This window comes from Mauremys reevesii, linkage group 6 (genome assembly GCF_016161935.1).
Source record: "Mauremys reevesii isolate NIE-2019 linkage group 6, ASM1616193v1, whole genome shotgun sequence".
NCBI classification, from domain to species: domain Eukaryota; kingdom Metazoa; phylum Chordata; order Testudines; family Geoemydidae; genus Mauremys; species Mauremys reevesii.
Genome location: NC_052628.1, coordinates 52,168,185 through 52,187,511, shown reverse-complemented (window position 1 = coordinate 52,187,511; position 19,327 = coordinate 52,168,185).

The following is a 19,327-nucleotide window of genomic DNA, read 5'->3' as shown; positions in this document are numbered from 1 at the left end:
AACAATTATATTTAGCATTTGGGGAATCATTAAGAACTGCTCAGACAGGCAAAAAGAGAGCTTGCTGGCTACTAAGGGGTGTATCTGTGCAGAGCTCTGGGTCCCGTGCAGAGATCTGAATCCCATCCAGACCGGACTCCCCTTGCCGGCTGCCCTGAGTTGACTTTTTTTGCTTCATACTGTTACATGCAATGATTTTGACTTAGTGAAGATGGATAATTCTGTTGATGGAGGCAGCTGGGCAACATCTAGGGTTGTGCCTGATGTGTGTTTGGCACAGCTTATGGGTTTAGGGATAAAGGTGACTTTAAGGTACTTAGTTTTACATTATCCCTGATCCTGGGCTCAGCCAGCCACTTGAGTCAGTCGTCAGTCCAAGGTGTAAATTACAGCAGGAATATCCCAGCCATACCTCTCTTCCCCTGCCTGCAACCCACTGCATTGGATCAGGGAAGGGGAGTGGTGTAGGGCCCATTACACTGGCTAGAAGCAGGCCCGGATTAACCAATGTATACACTCAGTGCACTTGCACAGGGCCCTGAGCTCTGGGGGCCCCCAACCACTGGAGGCATTGCAACCTGGTGCATGGGATCACAATGCTACTCCGTTTTGGCCTGGTCACTCCTCCATCATGATGCAGGGATGACCAGGCCAAATTTGAGTAAGTGGTGTTGTCCTGTCATGCAGGATTTCAGCACTGCTCAGGTTTGGCCTGACTGCCCCTCTGATTGGGGATGGGGGAGCAGCTGGGCTAAATTTGAGTGAAGGAGAGGGGGGTTCCTTAATTTCCATAGTGCACAGGGACCCAAAATTCTTTAACCCAGGCCTAGCCGAGAGGAATGAGAACATTCCCTTAGGGAGGATCCTCCACTGGGTGGATGTTCTGAGTTTAAGGCCCTTTTGGTGGAGCATAACTTCTGGAGTAAGTTAGATTTGATCTGAAATAGTCTTGTCATTCTCACTGTGAGGAGCTATAGACCATATGCACAGAAATGGTGATTGGGGAAGCTGATACATGGGATTGGCTCATTTGTAGGTCTAATAAAGATATTTAAGAACTATATCCCTTCACCCCCACAAAATGCAGCACTAATTGAACCCTCGTTTTTAAAAGATCAGCTCTGATTCTTTTCTGGCTGTTTGAAATGCGCCATTCATTTGGAAAAACTGTGGATGACAGAATAAGAACTTGATATTTTGAAATGTAAAGCTTCTAAAGGAGAGCTTTTTAGTACTTACAGTACTAAATACCCAAAACACCTGAAGTGTTTGACTTTTTCCTGTGAGAATTCTAAAATTCCAGGTAGTCACAATAAAAGAAGAAATCTGTGCTTTCCTGTCACATTTGTGTGTTGATTTTATGTTGAATTGTCACTGAAGTTTTAGACCAGAAGTCGGCAACCTTTCAGAAGTGGTGTGCCCAGTCTTCATTTATTCACTCTAATTTAAGGTTTTGCGTGCCAGTAATACATTTTAACATTTTTAGAAGTCTTTCTATAAGTCTATAATATATAACTAAACTATTGTTGTATGTAAAGTAAATAAGGTTTTTTAAATGTTTTAGAAGCTTCATTTAAAATTAAATTAAAATGCAGAGCCTCCCGGACTGGTGGCCAGGACCCAGGCAGTGTGAGTGCCACTGAAAATCAGCTTGCGTGCCACCTTCGGCACGTGTGCCATAGGTTGCCTACCCTGTTTTAGACTATTTCCATTTACAAATGCTCTTTGTTTTGTATTAAACTCTGTGGCACTTTAACATAGTTTGTAAATTTAATTTAAAATTCCTATATTTAAAACAGATAAATGTTTGGCACAAACATTTATGCATCTCCCTAAAAATACTGTTACTCACCCATTATTATTATTTATTTATTATTAAAGGCATTATAAGAACCTTTCTCTGTCTCTCAAGAGCAATTCCTTTCATGTCTTGTGCTGCTTGTTTATTTACTCCCAAGCCCTGTAAAGCAATCTGACTTTGTGGATCATTGTGTACAAGTGGAATTCCAGGGACTCCATAAGGGTCCTTTGCAGAATCTTGGTTTAAGTCTGTTAGCTCCTTGTGACTGGGAACATGGCTCATTCTGTGTCCATGTGCATCAATGAGCAATACTGTCAGCATTTAGCCAGCCATAAATTGAATGTGTTGTTTTAACAATACCTATTTGTACTGATTTCTTTATAAGAGCTCCTTACTGCACAATTTGTAAAGATTTTTCTCACTAATACATTTTATGGCAGTGCATGGTCTGCAGTTAGGAAAGGACTGTAGCTTCAGAGAAGCATCAAAAAGTTTATTTTTTTTATCGAGACCTTTTTTGCCATGGAAATCAGACTGAATCTTCTGCAAACAGTTGTGAAATTTCTTGAAATTTCTAATTTCTGCAGGGTAGGAGGTACCATGAGACTAGCCTTCCTTCTGGTTTTCAAATACTTATATATTTCTGGTACCAGCCAAAGCCAGGAAGAGGAGTGTTCTGCCCAAATAAAAACAAAATAAGAAGTCAACCAGACTTTTAAGCCTGAAAGGAACCCTTATTTTACACATAGATGTGGGTGACATTCCAGGTTGTTTCTTATCCACAATGGTTTGCCCAACTCTATTTGTTTAAATTAAAATTTGAAATAATTGACCTGTTAATCACTTGCAATGTATAACAATATATCTTTCAAGGCCATAATTTATTATTTACTTGTTTTACAGTAGCACTTGGACTCACTGAAGTTAGGGGACTTTTTTGTTGGGTCCTATACAAACATATAGCAAGAGACAGTCCCTGCCCCCCAAAGCTTACTGTCTAAGTAGACAAAACAGATGAAGGGTAGGAGTAGAAACAGATCTAAGTTCACTTATCTAAGGTCAAATGGCAGGCTGCTGGCAGAGCTGAGAATAAAACCCTGGTTCTATGGTTAGAATGTTTGCCTCAGGGTAAATGATATATAGGGTTTCTAGAGAAGATAGTGTTGTGTTGTCTCTAAACCACTTGGATCCTGAGGATCTGCAACACAGGAAGTTCCAGCCCAGAGGTGTCTCCTCCTTCTACTTTAACTTCTGCTGCAGGACAGCTATCACCACTAGGAGCAGCACTGTGCTGGTTTCAGAAGGAAATGTGTTTATAAAGGGTGCAAGGGCTGCTATTCTGAAGGATCCCTGCACAGGGGAAGCAAACAGGAAGTATGGTTCCTTGTGAACCCTCAGCTCCATGTACCCGTTGAAGTCTGATTGCAGCCTAAGCAATACAGTAAGTTTAAATCTGCACTTTACAACTTGAGATCATTTGGCATGATAAAATGTGAACAGCATCAGCAAGGTGCAAATATCTCAGAAGAAAGAGGAAGATTAGAAGTCTTAGTCCAGCATTATTCAGTTTGGCAGTGAATTACTTGATCACACTTAAGAACAATTGGTAGATCTGTGTTTTAACAATTGAGTATTTGTGAGTATGACTGGACCTGAATTAATGGACTTGACCACTGTGCATTTCTATAGCTACAGTGGTCAAGTCCAGTCATCCTTTTTTTAAAAAATAGTTCTAATTTGATCTCCTTGTTTTTCATATACTGTGATTTAATAAAGTATAAAATGAACAAAGTAGTTTTGACAGTTTCAGTATTTGACCTTCTACTGAGCAGCATTTTTTCTAACTTTTTAAAAGCAATGAAACCTTATAATATTGCATTCACTTTTCCCTCCTTCAGACTCCAGCTTCATGTAACTTCTCATAAACCTTTAATCTGTAACAGGCACTCTAAAAGTGTCCATTTGACAATGTAGCTTTTAGTTTTCTAGCCCTTTTGATATTGCATTACAGCATATTTTTTCATGACTATTCCTGCTTACTTTCTCTGTGGTTCTCAAATTAATCTGCAATGAAATTGCTTTGTGAATACAGTAATGCATACACAAATACATACTATGCTAGTTTTTATTAACAGGTAAAAATCTCAAATCACTTTAGTCAATGAGCATTCTAGTCATTTCTCAGGGTTTTTTGTTTTTTTTCCCCTAGAAATCTGGGGAATCTTCACTATGTGAAGTGAGAGTCTGACCTAAAGCCCAGTGAAAGACTCCCATTGTCTCTTACAGGCGTTGGATCAGGCCATATTTGTACAGCAGGCATACAACAGTTTATAGTAGCCAAGAAATCCATGGACGTATATATCTATATTGCAGCTTTGTTGCTATAAGTCTGAAATATACCCAAATAGGGAATTGTTAACTAAGTGCTTTCCAGAGTTCACTTTGATAGAGAAAAGGGGATTAATGCATATCACTTCAACAAGATGGCTTTCAAAATAGCCAACTGGCTAGTTCCATGGCAATTTTATATTATTGTAATGAAGAAATTTAATGCATGAGTGTGCCCTAGAAATAGTCATACGAAGGCAAATTTATATTCCTGTCATTGTAGATATTTGATGCATGAATCTGTCCTAGAAATAGTAGTGGTTGGAACAGAATACACAAAATTTAAATTAAAAAGGACTTAAACCCACACCAATCACCAACACTCTTGAAATGTAAATTGGAGTTGGAAGGAGGAAATGGATACATAAAAATAAAAACGCTCAGCTAGATCTGGTTACTTTTCCTGGAATTTATTAGAACATTTAAAATTTGGGTGTTGGGTGGGCGGAAGGAGGAGAAAGAAATAAGACACAACAATGGAATTTAAACCTACTAATCTTGGTGTAATTGAGAAGACTTCAAACAAATCAAATGAAAAAGAAAGGGAATAAAGTTCTATAGCTGAGGAAAGTTAAACACAACATGTTCTCTTTAAATAGAAAAAGAGATGCCCTCAGCTGATATAAATCAGCATGGGTCCACTGATTTGCATGCAGATATGGTGATTTACAGCAGATGAAGATTCAGCCCACTGTTGTTTGTTTGTTTGTTTGTTTGTTTCTTCTGTCTGATGTAGACCCATTTTACAACAGCATTGTAGCATACTTAAGATGGAAGTTACGAATAGGAACAGGGAACCCAGAAGGAAGTTGTTTTGCTCGCTTCCCCTGGACCAAAGTCCAAATCTGTGCCTATTTTTTGTGCTGTGGAAGGCGCATTAAAGGCCTTTTGGGAGAGGGGCCACAATAGCATAGCAGGGAGAGGGTAATCAAAGGGGTAGGTGGAGGGCTAGCTGGCATAGCACATTTGACTCTTATTGGCACATTTTAATAAATGCATATAGAGTGGACACAGTTAAAATACAACTGTACTAACAAAAGTTAGCTCCTTTCATAAATATAATAGGTGGAAGGTACAAGCTTTTGAGCTACACAGAACTCTTCAGCTATGGGGAAGGAAGCAGAGTGCCTGAGCTAACTACAAGTTGGGACACATTGTTAAGTAGATGGGATAACATGTTGAAAGCAGTCACTTGAAATTAAGTGGGCAATTGGGGCTTAAATCATTATGCATAAAGAGTTTGAAGAGGGGAATTAAAGATGGCAGGCAGTGTGGTGTGTTACAAATTGTAATGAGCCATGAAAACTGTGTCCATGTTAGGTCCATGGCTTTAGGTGTCTAGAAGAGATAAGAGATGTGTCTGACGAAGTGGGTATTCACCTACGAAAGCTCATGCTCCAATACTTCTATTAGTCTATAAGGTGCCACAGGACTCTTTGTTGCTTTTTACAGATCCAGACTAACACGGCTACCTCTCTGCTACTAGAAGAGATAGGAATTTAAGTTTCCAGGCTCGCCTGTTTCCTGTTCCTGGTTTCCTTTGAGGGCAAGTATTGAAGGATCAGATATGGAGTGATCACTCTGTGAAAAGTGTTCACCCTTGGTGCAAGTGCTGGAGGAACCAACTAGGGGCAGAGCTCTTCTAGACCTGCTGCTCACAAACTGGGAAGAATTAGTAGGGGTAGCAAAAGTGGATGGGAACCTGGGAGGCAGTGACCATGAGATGGTCGAGTTCAGGATCTTGACACAAGGAAGAAAGGAGACCAGCAGAATACAGACCCTGCACTTCAGAAAAGCAGACTTTTGACTCTCTCAGGGAACTGATGGGCAGGATCCCTTGGGAGAATAACATGAGGGGGAAAGGAGTCCAGGAGAGCTGGCTGTATTTTAAAGAATCCTTATTGAGGTTGCAGGAAAAACCCATCCCGATGTGTAGAAAGAATAGTAAATATGGCAGGCAACCAGCTTGGCTTAACAGTGAAATCCTTGCTGATCTTAAACACAAAAAAGAAGATTACAAGAAGTGGAAGATTGGACAAATGACCAGGGAGGAGTATAAAAATATTGCTCAGGCATGCAGGAGTGAAATCAGGAAGGCCAAATCACACTTGGAGTTGCAGCTAGCAAGGGATGTTAAGAGTAACAAGAAGGGTTTCTTCAGGTATGTTAGCAACAAGAAGAAAGTCAAGGAAAATGTGGGCCCCTTATTGAATGAGGGAGGCAAACTAGTGACAGAGGATGTGGAAAAAGCTCATGTACTCTATTATTTTTTTGCCTCTGTCTTCACAAACAAGGTCAGGTCCCAGATTGCTGCACTGGGCAGCACAGTATGGGGAGAAGGTGACCAGGTGGTTCAGGACTATTTAGAAAAACTGGACGAGCGCAAGTCCATGGGGCCGGATGCGCTGCATCCGAGGGTGCTAAAGAAGTTGGTGGATGTGATTGCAGAGCCATTGGCCATTATCTTTGAAAACTCATGGCGGTCGAGGGAGGTCCCGGATGACTGGAAAAAGGCTAATGTAGTGCCCATCTTTAAAAAAGGGAAGGAGGAGGATCCAAGGAACTACAGGCCAATCAGCCTCACCTCAGTCCCTGGAAAAATCACAGAGCAGGTCCTCAAAGAATCAATTCTGAAGCACTTAGAGGAGAGGAAAGTGATCAGGAACAGTCAGCATGGATTCACCAAGGGCAAGTCATGCCTGACTAACCTAATTGCCTTCTATGAGGAGATAACTGGGTCTGTGGATGAGGGGAAAGCAGTGGACTTTAGCAAAGCTTTTGATACAGTCTCCCACAGTATTCCTGCCAGCAAGTTAAAGAAGTATGGGCTGGATAAATTTACTATAAGCTGGCTAGATCGTCGTGCTCAATGGGTAGTGATCAACGGCTCCATGTCTAGTTGGCAGCCGGTTTCAAGCGGAGTGCCCCAAGGGTCGGTCCTGAGGCAGGTTTTGTTCAATATCTTCATTAATGATCTGGAGGATGGTGTGGACTGCACTCTCAGCAAGTTTGCAGATGACACTAAACTGGGAGGAATGGTAGATATGCTGGAGGGTAGGGATAGGATACAGAGGGACCTGGACAAATTAAAGGGTTGGGTCAAAAGAAACCTGATGAGGTTCAACAAGGACAAGTGCAGAGTCCTGCACTTAGAACAGAGGAATGCCATTCACTCTTACAGACTAGGGACCGAATGGCTAGGAAGCAGTTCTGCAGAAAAGGACCTAGGGGTTACAGTGGACAAGAAGCTGGATATGAATCAACAGTGTGCCCTTGTTGCCAAGAAGGCTAATGGCATTTTGGGCTGTATAAGTAGGGGCATTGCCAGCAGATCGAGGGATGTGATCATTCCCTCTATTTGACATTGGTGAGGCCTCATCTGGAGTACTGTGTCCAGTTATGGGCCACACACACTACAAGAAGGATGTGGAAAAATTGAAAAGAGTCCAGCAGAGGGCAACAAAAATGATTAGGGGGCTGAAGCACATGACTTATGAGGAGAGGCTGTGGGAACTGGGATTGTTTAGTCTGCAGAAGAGAAGAAAGAGGGGGGATTTGATAGCTGCTTTCAACTACCTGAAAGGGAGTTCCAAAGAGGATGGATCTAGACTGTTCTCAGTGGTACCTGATGACAGAACAAGGAGTAATGGTCTCAAATTGCAGTGTGGGAGGTTTAGGTTGGATATTAGGAAAAACTTTTTCACTAGGAGGTGGCGAAGCACTGGAATGGGTTACCTAGGGAGGTGGTGGAATCTCCTTCCTTAGAGTTTTTTAAGGTCAGGCTTGACAAATCCCTGGCTGGGATGATTTACTTGGGAATTGGTCCTGCTTTGAGCAGGGGGTTGGACTGACCTCCTGAGGTCCCTTCCAACCCTGATATTCTATGATTCTATATGGTGTTTCTGTCTATCATTTTTCTGGGTGAGTTCATTTGAGAGTGCAGTGATTGTTTGACTTCACCCACATAGTTGTTGTTGTGGCATTTGATGCCCTGGATAAAGTATACCAAATGTTGTGATAAGCATATGTAAGACCCATGAATCTTGAAAGGTGTGTTCTGGAGGGTATTAATCATCGCAGTATTGCTGTGAGTGCAGATTTTGCATCAGTTGTTCTGGAAGGGTCTGGTGCTGCTCTGTGTTGGTGTGTCCTCGTCTGTGAGGAGCTTGCTTCTGATGATGGGCTTGGCAAGATTGCGGTGTTTGAAGGCCAGAAGAGACTGTTCGAGAGAGATTTTTTTTTCAGGATGTGGGATGTAATTGCTTAATGTAGATATGGATTGTAGTTGTTTTAATGATACCTTCAATGGATTTCAGTGTGGAGTGTAAGTGGCAATTAGCAGTGTGCAGTCAGTGGGGTATTTTCTGTACTGGAACAGGTTCTCCTGGGTTATTTGGGTAGCCCTTTTCATGATGTGATCTATTTCTCTGGTGGAAAGTGAAGGTAGTTTTAAGCGTGTTTAGGTGCATATTTCAGATTTTTTTCTTTGAAGCACATTCTGAGATGTGGGTGCATCTGAGTGGCTGCTGGATCTGTGAAGATAAGTGTAGTGATTGTTGGTTTTCTTGTATATAGTCATTTGTAGGGTTTTATTGTTTAAGCTAATCATGATGTCCAGGAAGTTAATACTGGTGTGGAAATGTCTTAGAGTTTGTTGGATGGGGGGTGGTTGTTGAAGTTGTGGTACTAATCTGATGGAGTTTAGGTCATCTGTCTAGAGGATGAAAATATCATAAATATATCCTGGGTTTCATAGTACACTTTTCTATAAATTCTTCCTTCTGGCCCCTAAGGAAGTTGGCATATTGGCAAGCCATTCTAGTACCGCTGGCGGTTTCTGTAGTTTGAACAGTGTTGTTAAATGTGAAGTTGCTGTAGGCAAGAATGAGATGGATGTATTTAGGGTGGATTTCTGTGTTGTATGTTGGTATTTTAGACAGGAATGATGCTGTCTTGGTGTGAGGGATGTTGGTGTGTAGGTAGGTGATATCCAGATGGCAAGAATGGTGTTCTGGGGAAGGTTGTTAATGTTGCAATTTCTGGAGGAAGTCTGTAGTGCAACATTGGAGGAATCTTGCCCTTTGCCTGGTGAGTGGTTTGAAAATGGTTTCTATGAGTTCTGATATTCCTTCAGTAAGAGTGCCCTGGTCAAATATGACTGGTTCCCTTGCTTGTGTATCTTGGGAAGCACATAGAAGGCCCCTGAGGTGGGTTGACGGCAGATAACATTGTATGGTTTTTTGCTTGGAGTTATTTGAGGAAAAACTTGGTGGTAGCTTTTTAAATTCCTGTGTGAATTGTTGGTGTGTGGGGTCATCTTTGAGCCTTTTTTAGTAGGTGGTTAGAGAATGCAGGTGAGATATTTTATTGAACCAACTTCTGTTGGTAAGAGAGACAAGCTTTTGTGCTTACACTTTTTTAGGTGGTGTAAGAATTTTCTGTTTGCCTCTTTGACCTACTCATCATGATTAAGGACTACAATAGTGCTTCCTTTGTCTGCAGGTTTGATTACTATCTGATTAGCTTTGAGTGGAATCCTACAAATGACTCTACTGATCAACACACTTACTTCCACAGATCTGTGTAGCTTGAAAACATGCATCTTCCTCCAATAAATATATTTATGGTCCAATAAATATAATCTTATCTACCTTGTTTCTCTCATATTCTGGGACCAGCACAGCTACAACACACTTCAAATTGACAAATTTTGGAATTTTCATCAAATATGTAATTATTCAATTATAGTGTAGAAGGAGTTTTGGAGAAAGTCCAGAAATACACAGGGAATATCTTATTGGTCTCATTTCCCGCCCCCATCAATCATAGATTAAATTATAAGTAAATGTTTTTTATTTGACTAGTTGTAATTAGATTCATTCTCACTGGATTAATCAAAATTGCTTTGGTCAAACTTAGTGATGATGTGCTTAATTGATATTTACAAATCAATAAACCTTTAATATAAATGATGGCCTTTTACAGGAAATCAGGATCTGGTTTATATTAGCACAGTTTTTCCTCTGTACAATATTTGCTGTCCTCTGAATTGCACAGTCACTACAGTAGCAATATGCAGATGTTCTTCTTTAGTAGTGAATCAACTTTCTGTTCACGTTGACGATAATATAAGGCCAAATCCTGAGAGGTGCTGAGCATCTACAACTCCCATAGAAAGGAATACAAGTGGCAGATGCTTAGAACAAGTCATAGGATTTGACACTTTGCAAGTCAGAATTTTTGTTGTTTACTCTTGTGATCTGAAAGAGGGAAAGTTGCAGTTGCTGTTACTTCAATATCGCTAGAATGCACTAATGATATAATGGCAATGTCACTGTAAAATCATTCCACAAATTGCTCATTTGAGGAAGATTCTAGTTCCAAAAATGATGTCACAGTCCTGGCTACCTGACTAGTGACAGTCAGTGCTGATGAGCTATTTTGGGAAGTCAGGGTTTGATGGGGGGATGTGTCATGCCAGCTCAGTTAACCCACTCCTCTTTTTTTTTTTAAGCTGTCATCTTGCTCTTGAGAATCTTAGCTTTCATTAAAAAGAAGTAATTCTCTAGCAGAGAAAATCTACAAACTTGAGAAAAATGTAAACAATGGAGTAATGCCTAACTGCATTACTGAAAGCTTAAAATAATAGCTCTCTTCCATTTCTCTTAGTGGGGTATCCTCTTCAGTGTCTAAATGATTAACTATCTCACTTCTGATCAAAGCATGTAGGAAAGGATCTTCACAATCTACTGTAAATGGTATCTCTTTTTGGGCCATAAGTCGATAGCATTTGAAGTATTTTCAAGATAATTTTAGAAGTGATCTCAAATACACATCAGTCCCCCTATTAGTCAAATGTCAAATGAGTAGTGAAATAATCTAAACCACTTCAAATACATGGCACACAGGCACACAAAAGGTGTCCCAATTTTTTTTTTTTTTTTTGGACAATTGAAAGTTTAGTATGAATCTAGTCTCTGAGATTGACTGGGTAACACTTTTTAAAAGATAAACCAAACTGTAATCACCTGCTATTATTATTTTGACAACGCTATACATGGTCAGCTGTCAGTATTGTTATATGTGAATTCTGTTTCTCCTCACATGTAATTACCTGTAATGAACTTTTCTTTTAAGACACATCCATCTGCCATAACCAACCCTAACAATTTTTAAGAAAATATAAAACCTCTGTCTTAATATGTTATCCCTAATTTTCCATTCTGTTGCATCCAGGTCAGATTCCAACAGGCCCAAATTACAGGGTAACTTAAAACATGAATTTTACTGGTTGATATAAGTAGGCTAGCTTTTACCATACAAAAGATTATAGTAACACCCAATAAATATAAGAGTCAAATGGTACAGTGGTTATCTTTCTGCTCACTTGCACCTGTAAAAGAATCATTTAGACTAGGAAGAAACATTTCAAAACTGATTAAATGAATTTGCAATTTACAGTCTTTATCTTAAGCATCTCAATAATGCCTGACATTAGTTTTCATATGGTGCATTTAGTTTAGATTAAACCAGACTGTGGCATGCTACCTACACTCTAAGAGTTGGGAAGTATAGTGGTTGTGGAGACTAGTGCTTACAGAATGGCTGTGCAGCCTGTACATGGATTCTATTCTCCCAACCCCTACAAAAACCACTGTACAAAGTCAATTTACTTGGGTTTTGTCCAGGGAGGGAAAATGTTGGCCATACTTTGTAACAAATGTACATATGGAAGGTGTTTTATCTATCTTATAACATTACAATCATCACATGATTAGCTTGATTTAAATAAAATTGTCAGACCTTGTTTGGGTTAACAGTAAACAGCAAAGTAAAAAATTTTGTGCCCTTTATTGTTCCTTTGTGATGTGTAAAGAGAGCATCAAAAGTATTAGGTTCAACCTAACCACTTAGACATCTCTATGGTATTAAATGTGTTTACATTGGGAGGAGCAGATTGAATCCCTTAAAAAAATGTGTATTTTGTATGATTGACAGACTGAATGTACTTTTTTTTTTCCCACAAGCCTGGTCTTATTCGTCTCGCCTCATTCATGGCACACCTTTCTCAGAAGATGCAGATCAAAAGGCAGGACTTCTTCAGGTTCACTTATCTCACATACTTCATGAAATTCACCCCTGTGCAGAAGGCCAATGCAAGATTTATGAACCACTCAAATGCAGTATTTTTAGAGCTCAAGCAGGGCTGGATTTACACCTTACACACCCCTAGGCACAGCGTCTTCAGCACCCCCTGCCTACAGCTGACCTTCATGTTTTCCATAAAAAATGAAACTTTAACCCACTTTTAAGCACCCCTAGAATGCTTGTGTCCCTAGGCATGTGCCTAATTTGAAATTTGGCCCTGGGATCAAGTGGGATTTAAGTGTTGCACAGCCCTGGAGCTGCCCATCTGTACCAAGGTGAATTTTATCCACAATGTGTATTTTGCACAGTGTGTAGTGAACAAGGGGGGGCTTCAGGTAAGATGCGTTATTTAGTGCACATTTATTATTTGTGCATGAGCCCTTTCACACGATCATAAATCAGAATTTCCATCCTGTAGGAAATTCCAAGTTGAAATATCAAATTTTACTGGAATGAAAATTTCTAAAACACTTGCATCAAAAGTGGTGAAACATTTTATTTTGGGAATCTTGATCAAAATTAAATTTTGATATTCTTCACTCAAAATGTTCCAATTCAGTTTTTGAAACATTTCATTTGCTGCAGTTGTAGTTCAGGTATATAATGTTCCATTCCTCTCTGTGGGCTGAGCACTTTTGCTGGAGTATATATCTCTTATGATGCACCAGCACTTGTGATTCCCATAAAGCACCACATGGCTTGGTCAGAAAGGAGACCATTTTGCATCATTGGAGATGTAGTTTCTGATGAAGAAGTCCAACCCATAGGAGGAAAATAGGAGCATCAGACACATGAACTACAACTCCTATGAGGCCATGCAACAACGTACAGTGATGAAGTTGAATTGTCCTAAACCAAAACATTCAAGGATGACTCAACAAACTGAAATCTTTTGATTCAGGTTGAAGCAACCCAAACCCACATTCCATTTCAGTTTTTTCAAAAGAAAATAAAAAACTTCAGAAAAATTGAAACTTCCCTGTGAAAAATGTTGATTGTGTGGAAACTACATTTTTTTGTTGGAAAAAACATTTTGATGGAAAATTCCCAGCCACCTCTGTCACCAGAGCTCTTGGCCCAATCTCTCAGTATTTAGTAAACTACACAGAAGAAGGGCTCTCCTTTACATCTCTCATAAAATTCATAAAGTAAGACATTCTGATAGTCTGGTCTTTATTTTTATTCACCAAATCCTAGAGATTGAATCCCAGTCTTGTGTTTAAAAAATGCTAACTTGCAGTGTTAAACTGTCAAAAGCCAGGATGTTCCAAACCGTCGTCTCCTCCCCTCTAAACACACATTCCTTATCCTGCTGTATAGTTGCCTAACACTACAATTGCGCTGATGGACACCTCTTCCACCCTGCCCATTTCACACAAATAGATTCAAGATGTTTGTGTGCTCAAGAAAACTGAGACCATTTGTACAGGTGCCCAATTGTAGTATATACATATGAAAATTGTGGCTTGTGCCTTTAGTAAATTAAACACATCACTGTATTGCCTTAGTAGATCAATACCGAGCTAGACATCCATGTTCATGCCTCTTGGGTGGTCTTTTCTTCCTTTCATTCTCTCTCCATACTATTCTGATTCACTGGATTCTACAGTGTACAAGCTCCCCCAGTTACCTGGAGGTGCTCTCAGCTTGTTGAAATACACTACTGTCAGAGGCATTCTCTTGATTATATCTTGGATGAAAAAAAGAAAATCAGGGATTTAATGGACAAGGCCTTTACTTCAGACAGAGAGATTAACAGGAGCAGCAATATATCCAGCTAATTTTTCCAACATCACAATGTTCATGAGCTGTGGTGTCTAAAAGTAATACTGTACTATGGAAGATTCTGTGCACCATCCTAAGGCAGTATTGATAATGTGAAAGCCATTACAAACTAATGAGTCTTACCATCTATGTCCATGTTGTTCTGATGCCTTTCATATGTGAAAGAGATAGCAGGCCTTTACGTGACTTCTTTCTAGTTTAGTAGAATGCCTCACATTTTCAGCAAAACTGTTTGCCAAGGCACTGACACACACAGGGTCAATAACTATACAAATGATGCAACATAGTTGCAAATGCAGATTCCTCCTGCCACAGTGAGCAAATTGATAAATATATTCAGAAAGGTGGATGTAGGAGAAAACAAGTTATTCTGGGAGATGGAATGCTAATCTGACCAACTCTGTTTAATCTATAGAGGGCAAGTGAATTCCTGTCAATCAATAGCAGTCCAGTTTAATTCTAATTAAACTAGTGGTTATACATATCAGTGGTTTCCGGAGGGGTGTGTGTGAAAGAAAGAAAATAAACACTACCATATGATTTTTACTTTTCATAACTTCTCGAGATTACAGATTCTGGTTCCCTATTTTTTTTCATGGAAATGGCATTATTACTACTGTCCTGTTTTCTCACATGTAAAATTCAATTATATACCATCAAGGCAACCCAGTAACATTTCCTTCCTAACAATGATATTTTGAGTATTGTCCACCATTACTTTTTTCAGCCCCAAAATGAAATGATATAAATTAGAGATGGTAAAGACCTTTATTTCCCCTCTAATAACATTGAATTGTTTCTTACATTATATTTTCTACTTTCCTTTGGAAATTATCCAGTATTCTGATAGACCTCACATGAGCAACGTTTATTGTATATAAAGACTAAGAGAAATTATTTGCTTGACAATATTATAATTAGCAATTAATTATAACAATTAATAGTCTTGCATGTGCTTTTCTCTTTCATGATACGGTTGCTGATATTGCTTTGAGGATCAGATCAAAGTTAAGAGGAAATGACAGCAGTTCAGACAAATGAAATGTGTGTCTGTGACACTGGGTGAGAAGAGAGGGGAAATAGTGGGTCGTGTCATTGTGCAGTTTCTAGCTCTATGGCTCCTATTTGTATCTGCAACCATCGGTGTATATACCTCTAAAGTGAGTCACTGTAAGAATTAAAGAACAGCTATGCAAACCTGATTCTGAGACCTAGCCCTTCCTGTGTGATAATTTGGCAAAAATCACAGATACACTTGAGGTCCCACCTGATCAGTGAATTCTGCACTTTTTAGTCCGCAAGAGGGGAGATTTGTGTCTCTGCTTGGTAAAACCACTTACAGAGCTCTCACTCCTTTAAGAGAGTCTTGCACAGAATATAAATAGGTTGAAATGTGCTGCAGGAGGTTAGAAAAAGTGAAGTGGGTCAGAACTAGATAGGAGGTTCTACTCTAGGACTAAACAGCTTGCTCATCCTGACCTTATGCCATTAACTGCAGCCGCTTGATACAATTCATTAGCTGAACTTGGTTCAGGTTACAATTTGGGGGGAAATGTACTTTTATTTCCTCAAATTAGATTAAACTTTCTGCAGTGAATCCTTCATTAAACCAATAATTCTGCCTTGCTTTGTAAGATTTGGACTATGTTATTTGCAGTTTGAACCTCACTTAAATAGCTTGAAATCTACCAAGAGGAAAAGAGCAAATAGGACAAAATAAAGCCATGTCAGTCTAACTTTGCATTTATAGCCCCTAAAAATGCATATAAAGAATAAGGAATGACTACGGATTTCACCAGATGTCCAGTTCTGCTTCAGTGTTTACTTCAATGAGCTACAGTAATATTAACATACTGGTTACGTATTTTAATATGTTGTAAATAGGAAAATACAAATTGAGCTGTGTTCCATTGACCTTTAATGTCCAGATCTGTAATAAGAAAAAGATCATGTTTTTGCCAAAGTAAACTACACAAATGAAATTAATGAAAATCAACACTCCTTGTGTTTTGTGAGACTTTACCTGTAATGGTCAAGGAGAATATATTCTAAGAAGTTGACTTGATTTGGCAGGAGTGGGAGGAGAAATAAGATAAACAAGAATCATACAATTAATCAACAGAATTGATTCATGAGAAAACAGAACTAAATTTCTGCTAAGTCTGTTGTGCAGGTAACACTGAGTTCCTGCTCTGGTATAACTTATGGAGCTACCCATTAAAGCAAGACTTCATTGCATTATTTGACACCACATGAATAACATTCAAGATGTGCAAACTACCTGTCTGAAAATATGGGTGCTTTGGCGCATATGGATGTTTATAGACTGAGCGGGAATAAAGTAAAGAGCCCATACAAAGACTTCTACAGTAACTTTGTTATAAAAAACAGGATTGTATTATGTCTTGTATTTAGAGTATATGCTACAGTATTTACTGCAGATAGTCGGCATACTCACTAGATACAGCCATAGGCTAGATACAACCTAAAGGCTGCAAAAATCAATAGAAAATCTCCCATTGGCCACAACAGGGTTTCATGTACAACCCATAGGCTAAAATTTGCTTCAAAAATGTTTGAGAAATGAAAGGGAATAATGAACAAATTGCTAAATATCATGACCTTTCTACTTCTAACTTGCACAGAAAATAGGCATAATGTTTTGAATGAAGTGTTCTTCGGGTATACTTGGGCCAGCCATTGTTCTAACATGAAATCAAGAGAAACTCCAAGTCTACGCTTAAATTCCAACATTAGGTCATCCTATTTTAGCTTATATAGCATACTGTTGCAGCATATGCAGTATCCTAGAAATGTAGGGCTGGAAGGGATCTCAGTCATTAAGTCCAGCTGAGGTAGGACTCAGTAAACCTAGACCATTCCTGTGCTTACTTTTTTTTTTTAGTGTCTCTACCTTGATTAGGAAGTGGGTCACTGGTTTGGATAAAATAAGCACCTTAAATGTACAATCAGACCTCAAACTAACCCTATATTGAGATTTAAATGTTCAGAACACTCTTCCTCCTGTGTTTTACGTTTGTGTGGCTCTGCACTTCTTGGAACTGGTCAAGATTGGAAACAGATGCATTGAATGACCACAAGGAAGGACATTTTGAGGGGTATTTCTAGACTGCCTTGGAACAGGAAGCCCTGAAACTCTTAAGGGAGTCTGATCTCACAAAATGTCAAGTGCTGTTTTAGACATTGAAGTGGTATGGAAGATAAGGATAAAAAATGGAACTTTTTGTTGCTTTTCTCAACTGAACTGAAACTGAACATCTTTCAAGGTTCACTCTTCACTAGCTTTTTATCCTTTATCTCCTGCCTGTGCCTCCTGCTGTTCACTTCTACTGTACAGTTGAAAACCTGTGCAATACTTCAGAGAACCCCTTCGTGTAACTTAAGACTTATGGTTGACACATTCTCTTACTGTTATGAGTGGCATCAACAACTGACACATTATTTGTCTTCTGCCACAGTCTCAGATGGCTGTATTCTGTCACAATATAGAACAAATGAAAAACCGAGAAATAATGAAGAATCTTTCTATTGCCAATAATAATAACCAACAAAGAGATTTCAAAACTGTTACAGTAGTTTTGCCGATAGGACTTGGTCAAGAAAATTAAGATGAAATAAAATACTCCACAGATATTAGATGTGGTAAAAACCTCAATCAGCTATTTTAAGTATAAACTGACTAACTCCCTTTTTAAATCTATTCAGCTTGAATCTACTTCCTTTGAGAACAGACCAAATGCAATTGAAACAATAGGTTGAAGATGGCCTAATTGGTTTCTGAAACTTTCTGGATAAAAAGTGACAATTGTTCACAGCTGAGCACATATGAAACCACTTTTCTCCAAAGTGCTCTCTAATTTTTCTTTCCATGTCCAGATTAGGTTGTTAGAGTTTATTTAAACCCTATTGGCAAAATCCTGGCAGCAATTAAATCAGCTGCAAAACTCCCACTAACTTCAATAGGGTAAGGGTTTTGCCCTGTAAGCATAGACTCTTCCACTTCCATTCTCTCCTTTTCTTACTTTAATCCATCTTTCATTCCTTTTACCTTATTTACTCATATAATTTCCTTCTTCCCTCCCATTGACTTACACTTCCTCCTTCAGTCCGCCTTGCACATAGTCCTTTTCCTCTTATACACTCTATCCCATTAACTTGCCCACACTCCATCTTTTTCTTTCTCTCTGTGCCTGTTGCTCCTGCTGTGGATTCGAATGCTGAAGAGCCTGGCAGCTTGCTTACCTTTACTGGGTATTCTGAATTTATTTTAATAGTTTAGGCCATATGTTGTTGTATATGCTTGTGGTAAAGAGTCGTCATTTTCAGATGCTTGTTGATTATCTCAAGTGGTATGGAGAAGACAGCTTCTGGTGATGGACGCCAGCCAGCCAGCCTGGCAACCAGTATGCAAAGCTCGGATTGCGAAGAGGATAGGTGATCTCCAATAGAGAATTCTTCATGGGGCTATGAATTTGTTTGTGCACCACTGGACTCCGGAGTTTGTCTGTGTTGTCCTTTTTGTGACATGGAGCAGTGTTTGTTTTTCATACGTTTCGTGTCGGTTCTAGGTTACAGCCACTATTTAGTTTACTTCATGATATTTTTTTTTTGGTTACTATGAAGTATAGCTTCACAAATAGATCTGTGGTATGCCTTGCAAACTTTATTTTGGGTCAAGAAAAAATGGCCATTTAAAAAAGTAGATGTAAATTATTTGGTACTGGGGTTGCCGCTGTACTTTGTTTTGTTTTTTAAAAATATTTTTAGTGGTTTTATGCTGTCATTTGGGAATTAGTATATTATATTCTGATTTGGATCAATTTATTCAGTGTTGGACTATTGGAAATGTACTTTGTACTGTTTGGGATGAGCAATTATTTTTGAAATTGTAATTTGTTTTATTTGTTGTGTTCTGCACTGATTTTATTAAAATGTATTAAGTCTCTCTGCAAATAAGAGAGAGAAACAGTGGGAAAGAAGGCAAAAAAGGGAAGGAGGAAAAGAGTGAGAAGGAGAGACGTACAAGAGAAGGTGAGGAGAAGAAGAGGGACTCTGGAGGCTCTTCCCATCCCTCTAGTATAGAGCGTGAGGGATAGGAAAGAACTACCTTACTATTCTTTTGCCATAGCCTTGGCTGGTGGCACTGTAAGGAATTGAGTCAGGGTGAACCCCAGGGACCAGCAG